The sequence below is a fragment of the Agelaius tricolor genome, unplaced genomic scaffold (assembly GCF_023055355.1).
Source record: "Agelaius tricolor isolate 1412-34295 unplaced genomic scaffold, bAgeTri1.0.p SCAF_54, whole genome shotgun sequence".
NCBI classification, from domain to species: domain Eukaryota; kingdom Metazoa; phylum Chordata; class Aves; order Passeriformes; family Icteridae; genus Agelaius; species Agelaius tricolor.
In genome coordinates this window covers 252,867-269,200 of record NW_027269314.1, presented here as the reverse complement: position 1 = coordinate 269,200, position 16,334 = coordinate 252,867, and positions in this window count along the sequence as shown.

Here is a 16,334-nt window from a genome sequence, read left to right as displayed (position 1 = left end):
AGCACCAAAGCCACTGGTTAAAGAGGATTGAGGATAATTGGTTTTAAAATGGACCATTTTCAGAGTAAGCCTCAAACCCCTGGGAAACAGGAATATTTTCATGTGGAGAACAAATCAAGCTGCATAAATGAGGGTTTACTAAAGAGTAAACTGGCTGTGCAGTGTGGATGGCCTCTGGTGGGAAGAGTTTTTTCCACCTAGCCTAGAAAGGAAGGCATTTATTTAAAAAGGTCAGGATGAACAGAAGAAGAAAGAGTTCTCAGAAAATCAATCTACTGAAAACAAAATTATTCCAGATCCTATGTAATAGTAGATATTATGTGTTACTCTATTCATCAGTGCTATAATCAATCATAAATAAATGGCTTTAGGCTTGTGCTTTTATTGACATAAAATCATCAAACCTTAGCAAGAATTGTCACTTCATATTAGTGTTAAAATCACTAATTTTAACCTTTAGTGGTTCTTGGGTTTTTTTCACAAAAGAAGAGGAACTATAACATTGTAGGAGTTTAGAAAAAAGTAATTTTTAAATCCTGAATCACTAAAAATGAGTAAAAATAACAAAACCTTAAGAGAGCAGCAGAGCAAGGGCAAACTGCTGCAGAATTCCCAGGTGGAATTTTGTGGAAAAGCAGCCAACCCAAACCCCACCAGGAAAGCTGGGCTGTCAAGGTGCTGGAGTGACAGGCTGGAATTGCCAGAATTCAATTTCTGTGAACTGTAATAACTCAGTGATCACATTATGGGCAGGGCTAACAAAGCCTCACGGGGCAGCTGCTCCATCTTCCCTGGCATCTTGATTAAGAATCCAGGCTGACACCTTGTCAACACACACACTGTAACCTGAGAAAAACCTGCACAGTTCATGGGCAGCATAAAAACCTGCACAGTTCATGGGCAGCAGAAAAACCTGCACAGTTCATGGGCAGCATAAAAACCTGCATCATTCATGGGCAGCATAAAAACCTGCACAATTCATGGGCAGCATAAAAACCTGCACAATTCATGGGCAGGATAAAAACCTGCACAATGCATGGGCAGCATAAAAACTTGCATCATTCATGGGCAGGATAAAAACATGCACAATTCATGGGCAGGATAAAAACCTGCACAATGCATGGGCAGCATAAAAACTTGCATCATTCATGGGCAGGATAAAAACATGCACAATTCATGGGCAGCATAAAAACCTTCACAGTTCATGGGCAGCATAAAAACCTGCATCATTCCTGGGCAGGATAAAAACCTGCATCATTCATGGGCAGCATAAAAACCTGCACAATTCATGGGCAGCATAAAAACCTGCACAGTTCATGGGCAGCATAAAAACCTGCACAATTCATGGGCAGGATAAAAACCTGCACAATTCATGGGCAGCATAAAAACCTGCACAATTCATGGGCAGCATAAAAACCTGCATCATTCCTGGGCAGGATAAAAACCTGCACAATTCATGGGCAGGATAAAAACCTGCACAGTTCATGGGCAGGATAAAAACCTGCACAGTTCATGGGCAGCATAAAAACCTGCACAATTCATGGGCAGCATGAAAACCTGCACAATTCATGGGCAGGATAAAAACCTGCATCATTCATGGGCAGGATAAAAACCTGCACAATTCATGGGCAGGATAAAAACCTGCATCATTCCTGGGCAGCATAAAAACCTGCACAATTCATGGGCAGCATAAAAACCTGCATCATTCATGGACAGGATAAAAACCTGCATCATTCATGGGCAGGATAAAAACCTGCACAGTTCATGGGCAGCATAAAAACCTGCATCATTCATGGGCAGCATAAAAACCTGCACAGTTCATGGGCAGCATAAAAACCTGCACAGTTTTCATGGGCAGCATAAAAACCTGCACAGTTCATGGGCAGCATAAAAACCTGCACAATTCATGGGCAGGATAAAAACCTGCACAATGCATGGGCAGGATAAAAACCTGCACAATTCATGGGCAGCATAAAAACCTGCATCATTCCTGGGCAGGATAAAAACCTGCATCATTCATGGGCAGCATAAAAACCTGCACAGTTCATGGGCAGGATAAAAACCTGCACAGTTCATGGGCAGGATAAAAACCTGCACAGTTCATGGGCAGCATAAAAACCTGCACAATTCATGGGCAGCATGAAAACCTGCACAATTCATGGGCAGGATAAAAACCTGCATCATTCATGGGCAGGATAAAAACCTGCACAATTCATGGGCAGGATAAAAACCTGCATCATTCCTGGGCAGCATAAAAACCTGCACAATTCATGGGCAGCATAAAAACCTGCATCATTCATGGACAGGATAAAAACCTGCATCATTCATGGGCAGGATAAAAACCTGCACAGTTCATGGGCAGCATAAAAACCTGCATCATTCATGGGCAGCATAAAAACCTGCACAGTTCATGGGCAGCATAAAAACCTGCACAGTTTTCATGGGCAGCATAAAAACCTGCACAGTTCATGGGCAGCATAAAAACCTGCACAATTCATGGGCAGGATAAAAACCTGCATCATTCATGGGCAGCATAAAAACCTGCACAATTCATGGGCAGGATAAAAACCTGCACAGTTCAGGGGAAGGATAAAAACCTGCACAGTTCATGGGCAGGATAAAAACCTGCACAGTTCATGGGCAGGATAAAAACCTGCACAATTCATGGGCAGCATAAAAACCTGCACAATTCATGGGCAGGATAAAAACCTGCACAGTTCAGGGGAAGGATAAAAACCTGCACAGTTCATGGGCAGGATAAAAACCTTCACAGTTCATGGGCAGCATAAAAACCTGCACAATTCATGGGCAGCATAAAAACCTGCACAGTTTTCATGGGCAGCATAAAAACCTGCATCATTCATGGGCAGCATAAAAACCTGCACAATTCATGGGCAGGGCGTGCTGCAGGCAGGGAATCACCACTGAGGCTGCAGGGAAAATCCTGGGATACACCCAGTGCTGGAATTGTCCTCCATGGCTCCTACAGCCTCAACTCTTCTACCCTGGATGTGACCTCAGAGTGTAAAGTTTCAATCTTACTGTGACATTTTCATATTTCCTGTACTGTTTTGGGGTTGTTTTTTTAAAGCTTTAGGCAGGAACACCCCCTCAGTGGTGGCTGCATCCTGGGAGCAAGGGAAGGCAGAAGTTGTCCCACAGGAAATCCTGGGGCGTGTCCCACCTGGAACAGCAGGAAGTGCCAAGGTGGCTCTGGCTCTTGAGGTCTCTGCAGGGACTGGGAGAGCTCTACTGGGCTGGACAGGGACAGGGACACCTGTACTGGGCTGGACAGGGACAGGGACACCTGTACTGGGCTGGACTGGGATTGGGACAGCTGGACAGGGATAGAGACACCAGTACTGGGCTGTATTAGAGTTGGGACAGCTGTACTGGGCTGTACTGGGATTGGGAAAGCTTGACAGGGACAGGGACAGCGGGACAGGGCTGGACTGGGATTGGGACAGCTGGACAGGGACTGGGAAAGCTGTACTGGGCTGGACAGGGACAGAGACACCTGTACTGGGCTATACTGGGACTGGGACAGCTCTACAGGTGTCAGGAAGCTGTATTGGACTCTACAGGGATTGGGACACCTGTACTGGGCTGTACTGGGGTTGGAAAACTTGTACCAGGCTGTACTAGGACTAGGACAGCTGTACTGGGCTGTACTGGGATTGGGACACTTGTACCAGGCTGTACTGGGGTTGGAACACCTGTACTGGGATTAGGACACCTGTACTGGGCTGTGCTGGGATTAGGACAGCTGTACTGGGAATAGGACACCTGTACTGGGCTGTACTGGGATTGGAACACCTGTACTGGGATTAGGACACCTGTACTGGGATTGGGACACCTGTCCTGGGATTAGGACAGCTGTACTGGGTTGTACTGGGATTGGAACACCTGTACTGGGATTAGGACAGCTGTACTGGGCTGTACTGGGATTGGAACACCTGTACTGGGATTAGGACAGCTGTACTGGGCTGTACTGGGATTGGAACACCTGTACTGGGATTAGGACAGCTGTACTGGGCTGTACTGGGATTGGGACACCTTTACTGGGATTAGGACAGCTGTACTGGGCTGTACTGGGATTGGAACACCTGTACTGGGATTGGGACACCTGTACTGGGATTGGGACACCTGTACTGGTCTGTGCTGGGATTAGGACACCTGTACTGGTCTGTGCTGGGATTAGGACAGCCGTGTGTGCCTGAAGGGTGGCCGAGCCCCCAGGGGGTGTCAGGGCAAGCCAGCAGCTGTGCTGGGCTCCCTCACACCCCACCCTGTGTTTCCCAGACACATTTCTCCTTGCTGCCATCCATTCCTCCCTGCACTGGACACTGTGGGAAGGATGGATGGGGAGGCAAGCACTGGCTCCAGCTTTTCCCGCCAGCCTGGGGCCTTGGTGGAGCATTTTGGTGCTGCAATTAAAGCAAAACCAGGAATAAACTCCTCTGCCTGATCTCTGTTTTGTAAGGTGCACCTTTCATCCCTGAACTGGGTTTTCCCCCACATTTTCCTTCAAATTTGCTCTACACCAACAGGGCCCGAGGCTGCTGCCCTTGTAAATGCCTTAATTGCATTTACAGAGCAAATGAGGACTAATTATTAACTTCCCATGGAGCAACTCCCACGGGAGGTGGATGTTTTTCACTTCCCAGCTCTCAAATACCCTCACAAAGGTTCCCCTGAGGGATTTGGGGTGGAATTTCCCTGAGGGATTTGGGAGGAATTTCCCAGAGGAATTTGGGACCAAATTTCCTTGAGGAATTTGTGATGGAATTTCCCTGTGGGATTCAGGACCAAATTTCCCTGAGGGATTTGGGGCAGAATTTCCCTGAGGGATTTGGGACCAAATTTTCCTGAGGAGTTTGGGACTAAATTTTCCTGAGGGATTGGGGCTGGATTTTCCCTGAGGGATTTGGGATGGAATTTCCCTGAAGGATTTGGGGCACAATTTCCCTGAGGGATTTGGGACCGAATTTCCCTCAGGAATTTGGGACTGAATTTCCCTGAGGAATTTGGGATGGGATTTCCCTGAAGAATTCAGGACGGGATTTCCCTGAGGAATTTGGGATAGAATTTCTCTGAGGGATTTGGGACCGAGGGATTTGGGACCGAATTTCCCTGAGGGATTTGGGTCAGAATTTCCCTGAAGGAATTCAGGACCGAATTTCCCTGCGGGATTTGGGACCGAATTTCTCCGAGGGATTTGGGTCAGAATTTCCCTGAGGGATCTGGGACTGACTTTCCCTGAGGGACTCGGGGCCGAGGCTCCTTTCCCGCCGCCGTGTCCGCGGCCGGGCCGGGCCCTGCCCGGTGCCGCTGCCCCCGCAGCCGCCGGCGCTTCCCGATCCTGGCTCATCCCGGGGCTGTTCCCATGGGAATGCCGCCATCCGGGCTCGGACCCACCTGGGCGGGGCCGTTTTCCCGGTCCTTGCCCAAATCCCGGGTAAATCCCGGGTGAATCCCAGGTGGATCCCGGCCGGGCGGGGCCGCCGCGCATGCGCAGCGAGCGCTTCCCGCAATCCCGAATTTGGGATGCTCGGGAGAACCGGGATCGCTCTCTGTCCCAAAAATCGCATTTTGAGACCCTCCCAGCGCATTCAGCACTGGCTGAATGGTTTTTACTTTTACCATCCGATCAGCCAAACGTTAATTTTGCCAAAATTAACCCCGGCGAGCCTCAAATAAAGCCAAAGGGAGTGGGAATATTGGACATCTGGGATTGGAAATTTATGGCCCTTCAAGGAGTCTGGAGGGACCAAGAGATGCAGAAGGGATTAAGGGATGGGAAGCTGGAAAATTCTCTTTTGAGATAAAGATGATTAAATGTTGGAATCCTGGTTACTGAGAATTTTAGACTTTCTGTGCTGACAGGAACTGACCCCAAGAGAACGCTGCATTTAACTTAAAGCTGTGGAGAAAGGTTCCAAAATTAACTGACAGAACTAAGATTATGAGTGTATAGTTTAAAGTTTTAGAATATAGTAATATATATATATATATATATAATTTAAGGCAGAACCTGGTCCTTCTTCACCTTATTCTTTATAGATTTAAGTGGTATTGTGTAATTAGATAAAAAGTCCACATTGAGAGCCATAAGTAGTTAGTTATTAAGTTAAAAATAAAAATAATTTAAGTGTAATTTCTTAAAAATCCCTCCTTGAAGGGTGACTGTGTATTTTGGAGATAAAAAATCAATGGCATCAGCTTGCAGCTGTGCCAGTTCAGTGAGTGCAAAAGGAAATCCAGGATTTCTCTAGAGGGAATATTTTACTGGATGTATGTAAACAAAGGCACATATTTTTGCTATAAAGTGAATTATTGAGATTTGGGGTTGTTTTTCCTGTTTACTCTTTACATTTTCATTCTTAACTTCCAGCTCCATTGTGGCATGAAGGAAAGGATGAGTAAGGAATCAATGGGGGCAGGTGGACCCTCACAAAAAAGGAATTTACAGCCTCAAAAATGCCTCACTGGGAAAGTGTGTGTGTATGTGTAAATACTAAAACTTTTAAAGTTCCTCATCTTTATACATTTATATATATTTATATATTGACAAAATAGATATATTTACAAAATAAATATACTAAAAAGATATTTTATGTATTGAGAAATAGGTAATATAATTATAGATATGATATATATTATATATGAGATATATGATATATATCTCATATATATAATATTTAAAATATAATTATATCTATAATATATCCGTTATATATATTGTAGGTATAATTATATACATATTAGAATAGAATATATGTAATTATACATATCATAGATATCATTATATATATTATGTTATATATAATCATAGATATTATAGATATAATTATATATATATGTTATAAATATTGACAAATACATGTAAATATAAAATATTTTTATATAAATATAAATAAATAAATATAAACATGCATACATACACACACACACGTATATATATATTTACATATGGACAAAATTAATATAGGTAAAAATTTTCTTCAAAACAAAACGCCATGTCTGCTGTATTATATACAGGATTTTACCATATAGGAAAGCTCTGGATATAAAACCGTAGGGTTTGAAAGGGCAAATGTAACTTCTGTATTTATAAATTAAAACAATAAAAAGTAAGAAAAAGAAGTCCGTGATGGCGGCTTTACTTCAGTCGCTGCTGCCACCACGTGGTGAAAATGAGAAACTGCAGCCCCCCATGACTCAGTGGCACTACAACCAAAAAAACCCATAAACCCCACAAAAACCCTCCGAACCGAACAAAAACCGAACAAAATCAAATCATAATAAATCAAAATCCCCCCCAAAAGCCGAATTCCCGTTCCACCCGTAATTAAACGTGGGATGGAACAAAGCGAACAGCGCATGCGCAGTGGCTTTCTCAGCTGAGTGCTGCCGCCCTGTGGCCAAACTCGGTACTGCAAGGGGGCGTTGTGTCCCGTTTATTGCGGATTTTAGGGGATAAAATGAAGATTTTGGGGATAAAATGAACATTTGAGGGATAAAATGAACATTTGGAGGATAAAATATGAGTTACCTGCGCTGGAGAAAATGAAAACATTGATGTAAAATTGAGGAGATTAATATGTGATATTTTGGGGGTAAAATTGAGGTTATCATTAGGAGATAAGTGGGGAAAGTTTGAGGGATAAAACTTGTAAGGGATGAAATGAACATTTTTGGGGGGGGGATGTGAGGTAAGATATAGGGGACAGAGGGAACATTTTGGGTTTAAAATGTGAGGTAATCTCTAAAGGACAGGCATCAGTGAATTGGTCAGGGAGGCAGGGGTGATATTTAGGACAGAGATTGAAGTATGCTGATATTAATTTTTAATATATATATAAATATATATTTAAATAAATAAAATATAAATAGATACATAATACAAATTATTTATTATTTTTATATATGTATATATATAAAATATATATTTAAACAAAGCATCTGAAAATACTCCACAGAAGGTTGCAAAATCTGGAAGTCAGGATAAATGGTGACTTCAGTTCCTGGTTCTGTAATTAGGAAATTGCTCAGGTGTACACAGATTAATTTTTTATATCCTTTGGCTCTCCTGACTGAGGTAAAAGCATCATTCTCCTCCCTCCCATAATTGCAGGGTCAGTATTTATTTTTTTTTATGGCTGCAATTTGCAGAGGAAATTCTGCCTGGAGTGTGCTTCCAGAACATATTTGAGCTCGTGGTTTCTGCTGCCTGACAAAATTCCTGAGCTGTTTTTGGGATTTTTGGGGAGAAATTCAACAGGAAATGTTCAACGACGGCAGAAATGGGACAGGATGGAACAGCTCTGTGATGCTTTAGCCTTGGAAATGGAATAGTCCTTGGATGTTCCAAATATTTACTGTAATGTTAGAAAAAACCGCAAATAACCACTGGGAATTGGAGCCCTCGACTCCTGCAGTTCCCACTGCGGCCGCGAGCAAGGAAATTTCTGCAATTTTCAGGTTTTCCAGCCGGCGTCACTCCTGGGTCAGGCAGAGCCCTCCCAGCCATGAGGGGATCCAGGAGGAGTTTCTGGCTCTGTGGAAGGGCAGCACTTCTTTGCTTTTATAACTAAGTTTTTTTAGATTTTTTAAATATATACATATGTATATATATATTTTATTTCTATATATATATATACATACATACATATATTTATAGGTATATTTATACTCATATTTATATTTATAATATATTTATATAAAAATAAATATAATTATATTATATATATTGTGAATAACTATATTTATTTATTAAATTTTTAAAATGTTGTTTTTGTTTTCATTTTTTATTTATTTTCTTTAGAAATTTATTAATACACATATGACATTTATTTTATTTCTATATTTTATAGAAATATTTTCTATTAATATAATATAATATAATATAATATAATATAATATAATATAATATAATATCTATTATTATATTTATAGTCTTATTTATATTTATAATATATTTTTATATAAATAAATTATATTATATTATATTATGTTATAAATAACTATATTTATTTATTTATTAAATTTTTAAAATGTTGCTTATGTTTTCATTTTTTATTTATTTATTTTCTTTAGAAATTTATTAATACACATATGACATTTATTTTATTTCTATATTTTATAGAAATATTTTCTATTAAAATAATATAATATAATATAATATAATATAATATAATATCTATTATTATATTTATAGTCTTATTTATATTTATAATATATTTATATAGAAATAAATTATATTATAAATAACTATAAATATTCATTTTTCAAATTTTTTAAATGTTGCATTTGTTTTCATTTTTTATTTATTTATTTTCTTTAGAAATTTATTAATACACATATGACATTTATTTTATTTCTATATTTTATAGAAATATTTTCTATTAAAATAATATAATATAATATAATATAATATAATATAATATAATATAATATAATATAATATCTATTATTATATTTATAGTCTTATTTATATTTATAATATATTTATATAGAAATACATTATATTACATTATATTATAAATAACTATAAATATTTATTTATTAAATTTTTAAAATATTGCTTATGTTTTCATTTTTTATTTATTTATTTTCTTTAGAAATTTATTAATACACATATGACATTTATTTTATTTCTATATTTTATAGAAATAATATAATATAATATAATATAATATAATATAATGTAATGTAATGTAATATAATGTAATATAATATAATATAATATAATATAATATAATATAATATAATATAATAGCTATTATATTGCATCTGTGATTATTATATATATGATATAGTATATATAATATATAATACGTACAATATATTTTATTTTATATATTGCAATATATGCAATATATTACATATATAATGTATATATACACATTATAGATGTAATCTTATACGTAATATATAATATTATATATATAATATTATATGATAATAGTATATATTAATATAATATACATATATATAGTATATTATATATTATATCTATATTTATTTTTAAAAATAACTTAGTTTTATTACTGATTTCATAATCTTACAACCTTTTATAATCCAAAATATTTTGGGGGTAATTTCCCCCCTTTGTTTCCTTTCCCTGATGCTCTGAGGTGTCTCTGTGCTATCCTGAGCTCCCTGCTCTGCGCCTGTGCCGTGTTCTTGTCATGTCAGATCTCACATGTGACTCCTTGAAGCACTCCAGAAAGAGCAAAACTTCTTTTTCTACTTCTGAAAAAGCAACTTTGGCCTCCATCTGTAAAAAGTTCCCACAGCAAACTTGCTAAATTAAATTTAAATATTGTTTATTTGTAATTGCCCAAAAGCATTCTATGAAAAATGCTTTGGTTTGGAAGATGTTCCCTGGCTTGGATCTCCAGCTGAACTCTGAGCTCTGTTACCTCTGGAAAAACAAATTTCTGCTCCTAATTCCATCCACCCAGTCAGAACAGAGCAGAGCCAAATCTGATTTTCAGGTCCTGCAAGACCCACGCAGGGCTGGCCCTGAGAAAAGTGTTTGTTTTACAGAAATAAAGAATTAATCAAATTCACTCTGCAGCACAAGATCCCTGTGAGCACATGGACTGAAATTGCTCATAATATTTTTGCATTTTAAATTAGCCACTTTATGAATTATGCAAAAGGAAATGATTGGCGTTGACAGCTGATTCTTTAAAATGCAGTGTGAAAGAAAAATTACTAAAAATGCACCTGAAATTCACCATTCCACAGAGCTGACTCTGCTCAAGGTTTGAAATGCTGTTAGCAATGGGTTTTCCCCAAAATTCCTCATTTTCCAGGTATTTCCCTGTCTTATGCAGAATTATTTATGGTTCCTGGGCACTTGCAGATGTCTTGAAGATGATTTTAAAATAAAGATTTTAAACTTTATGCTCTAGATGAGGCATCCTTGAAACCTGACCCCGTGAAGAGCTGGGGACAGAGTTTGACAATGCAGGAGAAGGAAGCACAAATTGTTCATTAACAATTTGGTTTAAAAACTAAATATTGAAAAAAAACCCATAAAAATCACCCTTATTTTTAAGAGAAATCTTTGAATTTCTGCTGGAAGATGCTGGAGGGGTTGGTCAATCCCGGATTTGGTCACCTCTGGTTTAGCTTTAGGTGAAGAGAGCTTTTGGAGAATTCCTTTTCCTTGAAATTCGTGTGAGTGTTATTCAAGGAACAGTGTTGGAGGTCAAAGGAAATTTCATGGAATAGAATGAAACAAATTAAAATAAAATTTCACGGAAATATAAGAAATGAATTTTTGTGCAATGCAACGAAATAAGTGAAATTTCATTTCATGAAAGGAAGGAAATTTCATTTCACTTCATGGAATGAAATGAAATGCAAGGATATTTTGTGGAATGAAATGGAATTTCAAAATTTCATTTCCTGACAGGAAATTTCATTTTGTTTCATGGAATGAAATGAAATGAAAAGCAATTTCATGAAATGAGATGAAATTTTGTGGAGTGAAAGAAAATAAAATTTTAAGTGCCATTCTATTTCATGAAATGGAATGAAACTGCATGGAATGAAGGGAAGTGGAATTTCTTGGAATGAAATTAAATTTTCGTTTAAAATGGAACCAAATGAAGTGAAATGAAGCGACATGAAATTTTATGCAACGAAATGAAATGAAATTTTTTGAAACGAAATGAAGGGAAATGGAATTTTATGCAATGAAATGAAATTTTGCAATGGGGCTGCACTGCTTCTGCCTGAAGGGGAGGGCTGAGTCTGAAACTTTCAGTTTAAAGCTGGGTTTTGTCACTTTAGGACACAAAACAGAAAGACACAGACACTGGATTTTCTAAGGCAAAAAAGAGGGAAGTTTAATTCTGACTCCAATATTTACAGATTTCCAAAGTGACAGTGCCACCTCCCCAATGACACTGGACAAACCAAATTTCTCCTCCTCCATAAAAGAATGCGACCCAATAAGTTATTTACACCAAATGTGTGAGAAAGTTCCTTACAAGAATGTAAACATCAGAAAGCTTAGGAAAAACTTAAAAAATCAGGGGGACAGCGTTTAAAGGAGAAGAAATTCCTTGCAGTGAGGGTGGGCAGGCCCTGGCACAGGGTGCCCAGAGCAGCTGTGGCTGCCCCTGGATCCCTGGAAGTGCCCAAGGACAAACTTGGAGCCACCTGGGCCAGTGAAGGTGTCCCTGGTGGGACTGGGTGGGATTTGAGGTCTTTTCCATCCCAAACATTCCCAGATTCTCTGCTGTGTCCATGCTTCCCTGCCCAAGTGATTTCATTATCTTTGTAGCTAATTAAGAGGCTGTTTGTGTCACTTTTGTGCTCAGCCACAGCCAATTCACCTTTTGAGTTGATTTTGCCTCATTTTTGTGCCTGGCTAAGTCAGAACAGCTCTGATCCCATCAACTTCATGCTCTGGAGCACCCTGGGCCAGTGAAGGTGTCCCTGCCCATGGATGGGGTGGGACTGGGTGGGATTTGAGGTTTCTTCCATCCCAAACCATTCACAGACTCTGCTGTGTCCATGCTTCCCTACATCTCCTGCTGCAGCTGAAAGCAAACTCCAAACTCCAGCCCCTCAGGTTGATTTCATTATCAACCTGCCCAAGTGATTTCATTATCTTTGTGGCTAATTAAGAGGCTGTTGGTGTCACTTTTGTGCTCAGCCACAGCCAATTCACCTTTTGAGTTGATTTTGCCTCATTTTTGTGCCTGGCTAAGTCAGAACAGCTCTGATCCCATTAACTTCATGCTCTGGAGCACCCTGGGCTGGTGAAGGTGTCCCTGCCATGGATGGGGTGGGACTGGGTGGGATTTGAGGTCTTTTCCATCCCAAACCATTCCCTAATTCTCTGCTGTGTCCATGCTTCCCTGCCCAAGTGATTTCATTATCCCTGTAGCTAATTAAGAGGCTGTTTGTGTCACTTTTGTGCTCAGCCACAGCCAATTCACCTTTATGAGTTGATTTCCCCTCATTTTTGTGCCTGGCTAAGCCAGAACAGCTCTGATCCCATTAACTTCATGCTCCATGGACCTGGGGAAGATAATGAAATTACACCCAGGGATTTAACCTGCCCAGAATTAAATACTGGGAACTGCAGCTCTTCCTGTTGGAGGAAGCAGGAAATGAACAAGAAAACAAACAGGAAAATAAATATATTAGGATATTAAAGATATTTATTATTTTTATATATATAACATTTATTTTTATTTATATATTTTTATATAAATATTTATTGGCAGGCAGCACATTCCTGATTCTGCTGTAGCCCACAAAGCCTGGCTTAAGGGTCACCCTGTGCATCAATATAATCAGAATTTCCCCTGTGCCAGATCAGGGTTTGTGCAAATCACATATTTCCTTATCACATAAATCACATATTCCCTTTTCCACTGCAATATCAACATCCAGGGTTGTTCTGGGCTGAGCTGGTGCCCAAGCTGTGCCTTCCACTGGGTGGTGTTCACAGGGGTCCCAGGATGAGGGAAGAGATGAGAATCTTGACTCCATGTTTCAGAAAGCTGATTTATTATTTTATGATATGTATTATATTAACAAAAAATGATCTATTAAAACTATACTAAAAGAATAGAAGAAAGGATTTCATCAGAAGGAATAGAAAGGAAAGGAATAGAATGATAATAAAATCTTGTGGCTGCTCACAGCCTCGACACAGGTGGCTGTCATTGGTCATCAAGTAAAAACAATTTCACATGCTGGGTAAACAATTCTCCAAATCACATTCCAAAGCAGCAAAACATGGAGAAGCTGAAGCTTCTCAGCTTCTCAGGAGAAAAAATCCTGGCAAAAGGATTTTTCATGAAATATGTCTGTGACAACATTCATGGATGTGTTTGGAGAAACAGTGACGTCTTTTGTGCCTCCCCTAGAGACAGAACTCCAGGTGAGGGAAGAATCCCTAAAAGACCTGGAGGAATTTTGTTCATCCTCTGAGACAAGGACTTTGCCCATTCCAGTAATTTATAATTTGCCATGGAGAGAAATCCTGGCTTTCCTCCCACAGGAGGAGCAGGGCAGGTCCTGGGCGCTGCTTTGTGCAGCACGTGCAGCCTCTGACCCTAATCAGGATCCTGATTTATGGGATCATGTGAGTCCCCTGATTTACTGAGCATCTGTCTGGGATCTCCTTACAAACCCTGCTGCTCAGGGCTGCCTTCACACTGAATTTACCAGTCTGGGGTGAGCTGGCTCCGATAAATTGGCACAGGGTCTTGAAATCACAGTCAAACGTGATGGATGGATGGATGGATGGATGGATGGATGGATGGATGGATGGATGGATGGATGGATGGATGGATGGATTCACTCACTGCCTCCCTTTTTTTGTGGTTATCCCAAATTCATGCCTTTAAGAGCAACGCTCATAAAATAACAAATGCTGTCTCCATGTGGATGTAATTAAAATCCAAGCATGAGCACACAATTATGTGAAACTCCTTTCTTCAGCTTCCAAGCCCCAGGAGGGCAGCCTTTAGGTCTGAGTTTCACTGCTGATTCACTGTGTCTTGAGTGCCTGGCAGGTTGTTATTAATTTTAATGACTTTGTGTTTCCCTGCACTGGTGTTGGCAGTGGTGAGCACGGCCTGCAGCAGTCTGGGTGTAATTGCTGTGCAGATCCTGGCAGCAGAGGAGGAGGGAAATACATGGACAGATGACAAAAACCAAGCAGAAAAGCTGATTGAGCCTGGAGGAGGAAGCAGCTCTGTGAATCCTTTCTCTGTGAGTCCAAACCTCCCTTCCCAAATCACTCCAAGCCCCATCCAAGCCAGCCTTGAGTGCTTCCAGGGACATCCCTTTGATTTCTGTGCACATTTCAGAGAAGGGACCTGAGCAAGGGCCTCCAGCAGGTGAAATAACCCCTCAGGTTGATTTTTTTTTTGGATCATCAGTGTTGGTTTTTATCCCTTCCTGTTGGTCCTGGCAGCTGGCAATGCCTCCTTGTCACCACACACTGCTCTTAAAGCTTCTCCTCCAGGTTTGGGGCTCCCCATTTTGGACAGAAATGTAATTTCTCCTGCACTTTTCAAGCAGCTGGGGATGACTCCTGTCACAAACGTCATGGTCACTCCCAGAGATTCTGGGATAATTCCAGGACCTGGAATCTGGGAATTCCTGTTGCAGTTATGGAACATCCCTGTGTGACCATTCTAGGGCAGAGAACCTCCAAAAGAGGGCAAAAACCTCTTTTGCTCTGGTCTCAGGGCTCCATTCTGCCTCTGGCTACATCTCCTGCTGCAGCTGAAAGCAAACTCCAGGTTTTGCCTGGATGTAGAGGAAAGGGACAGCAGGAGCAGCAAAACTCAGCAGACCCAGAGGAAGAACCTGCTGCAATTAAAACCAGGACCATGTGGTAATGGTTGTTACTTCCCCAGCTCAGCAACAGCCACAGGAGGTGTGAAAATGCCAATCACTTGTTTTTAGAATTTAAAAGTTTAATAGTAAAAATAGCAATATAATTTGAGTAATAAAAATCTGGACAATTTGGATTAGGACAATATGAGACAATAGAAACAAAGAGTTATGGACAGTCCAGGTACCTCTTTCTGGGCTAAATAAGCCCAAGAAAGGACCCACATTAACACAGGATTAACCCTTAAAAACAACAGCCTGTTGCATATTCATACACCTCATACGTGATGCATAAATTCCATTCAAACACAGGATTCTGTCTGATCAGTGTCAGCTTCTTCCTCTGAATCCTGATGGCTCTTCAGGGCTGAGTGAGGCAGGAAGAAGTTCATTTCTGCTGATAAGGGAGCAATAAATTCTCTTTCTCTTAAAGATTCAGGTGTCCTGTGGCTGCTATCTCTGTGGAAGTACCTCCTTCCTCTCTTTAAAAAAAGTATCTTACATAGCATCGTTTCTATTTTAACATTTTGTTATAACCTAAAACTATATTTAACACACCACTTAAGAAAATTATCACAGCATAACTGTCACCATCATATTTTCTGAAAAATCCCTTTGCCAGGATTCTTCTCCTGGGAAGCTGAGAAGCCTCAGAGAAAAAATGAAAACAAGAATTATCTCATTTGCTTCTCCTGTGTTTTGCTGCTTTGGAATGTAGTTGGACATTGTTTATCCAACATGTGAATTGTTTTTATTGAATGGCCAATCACAGCCAGCTGTGTTGGGACTCTGGAAGGAGTCACGAGTTTTCATTATCATTCTTTGTAGCTTTCTGTCTGTATCCATTCTCTATTCTTTAGTATAATATAATATAATATAATATAATATAATATAATATAATAATGAATTAGCCTTCTAAGAACATGGAGTCAGATTCATCATTCCTT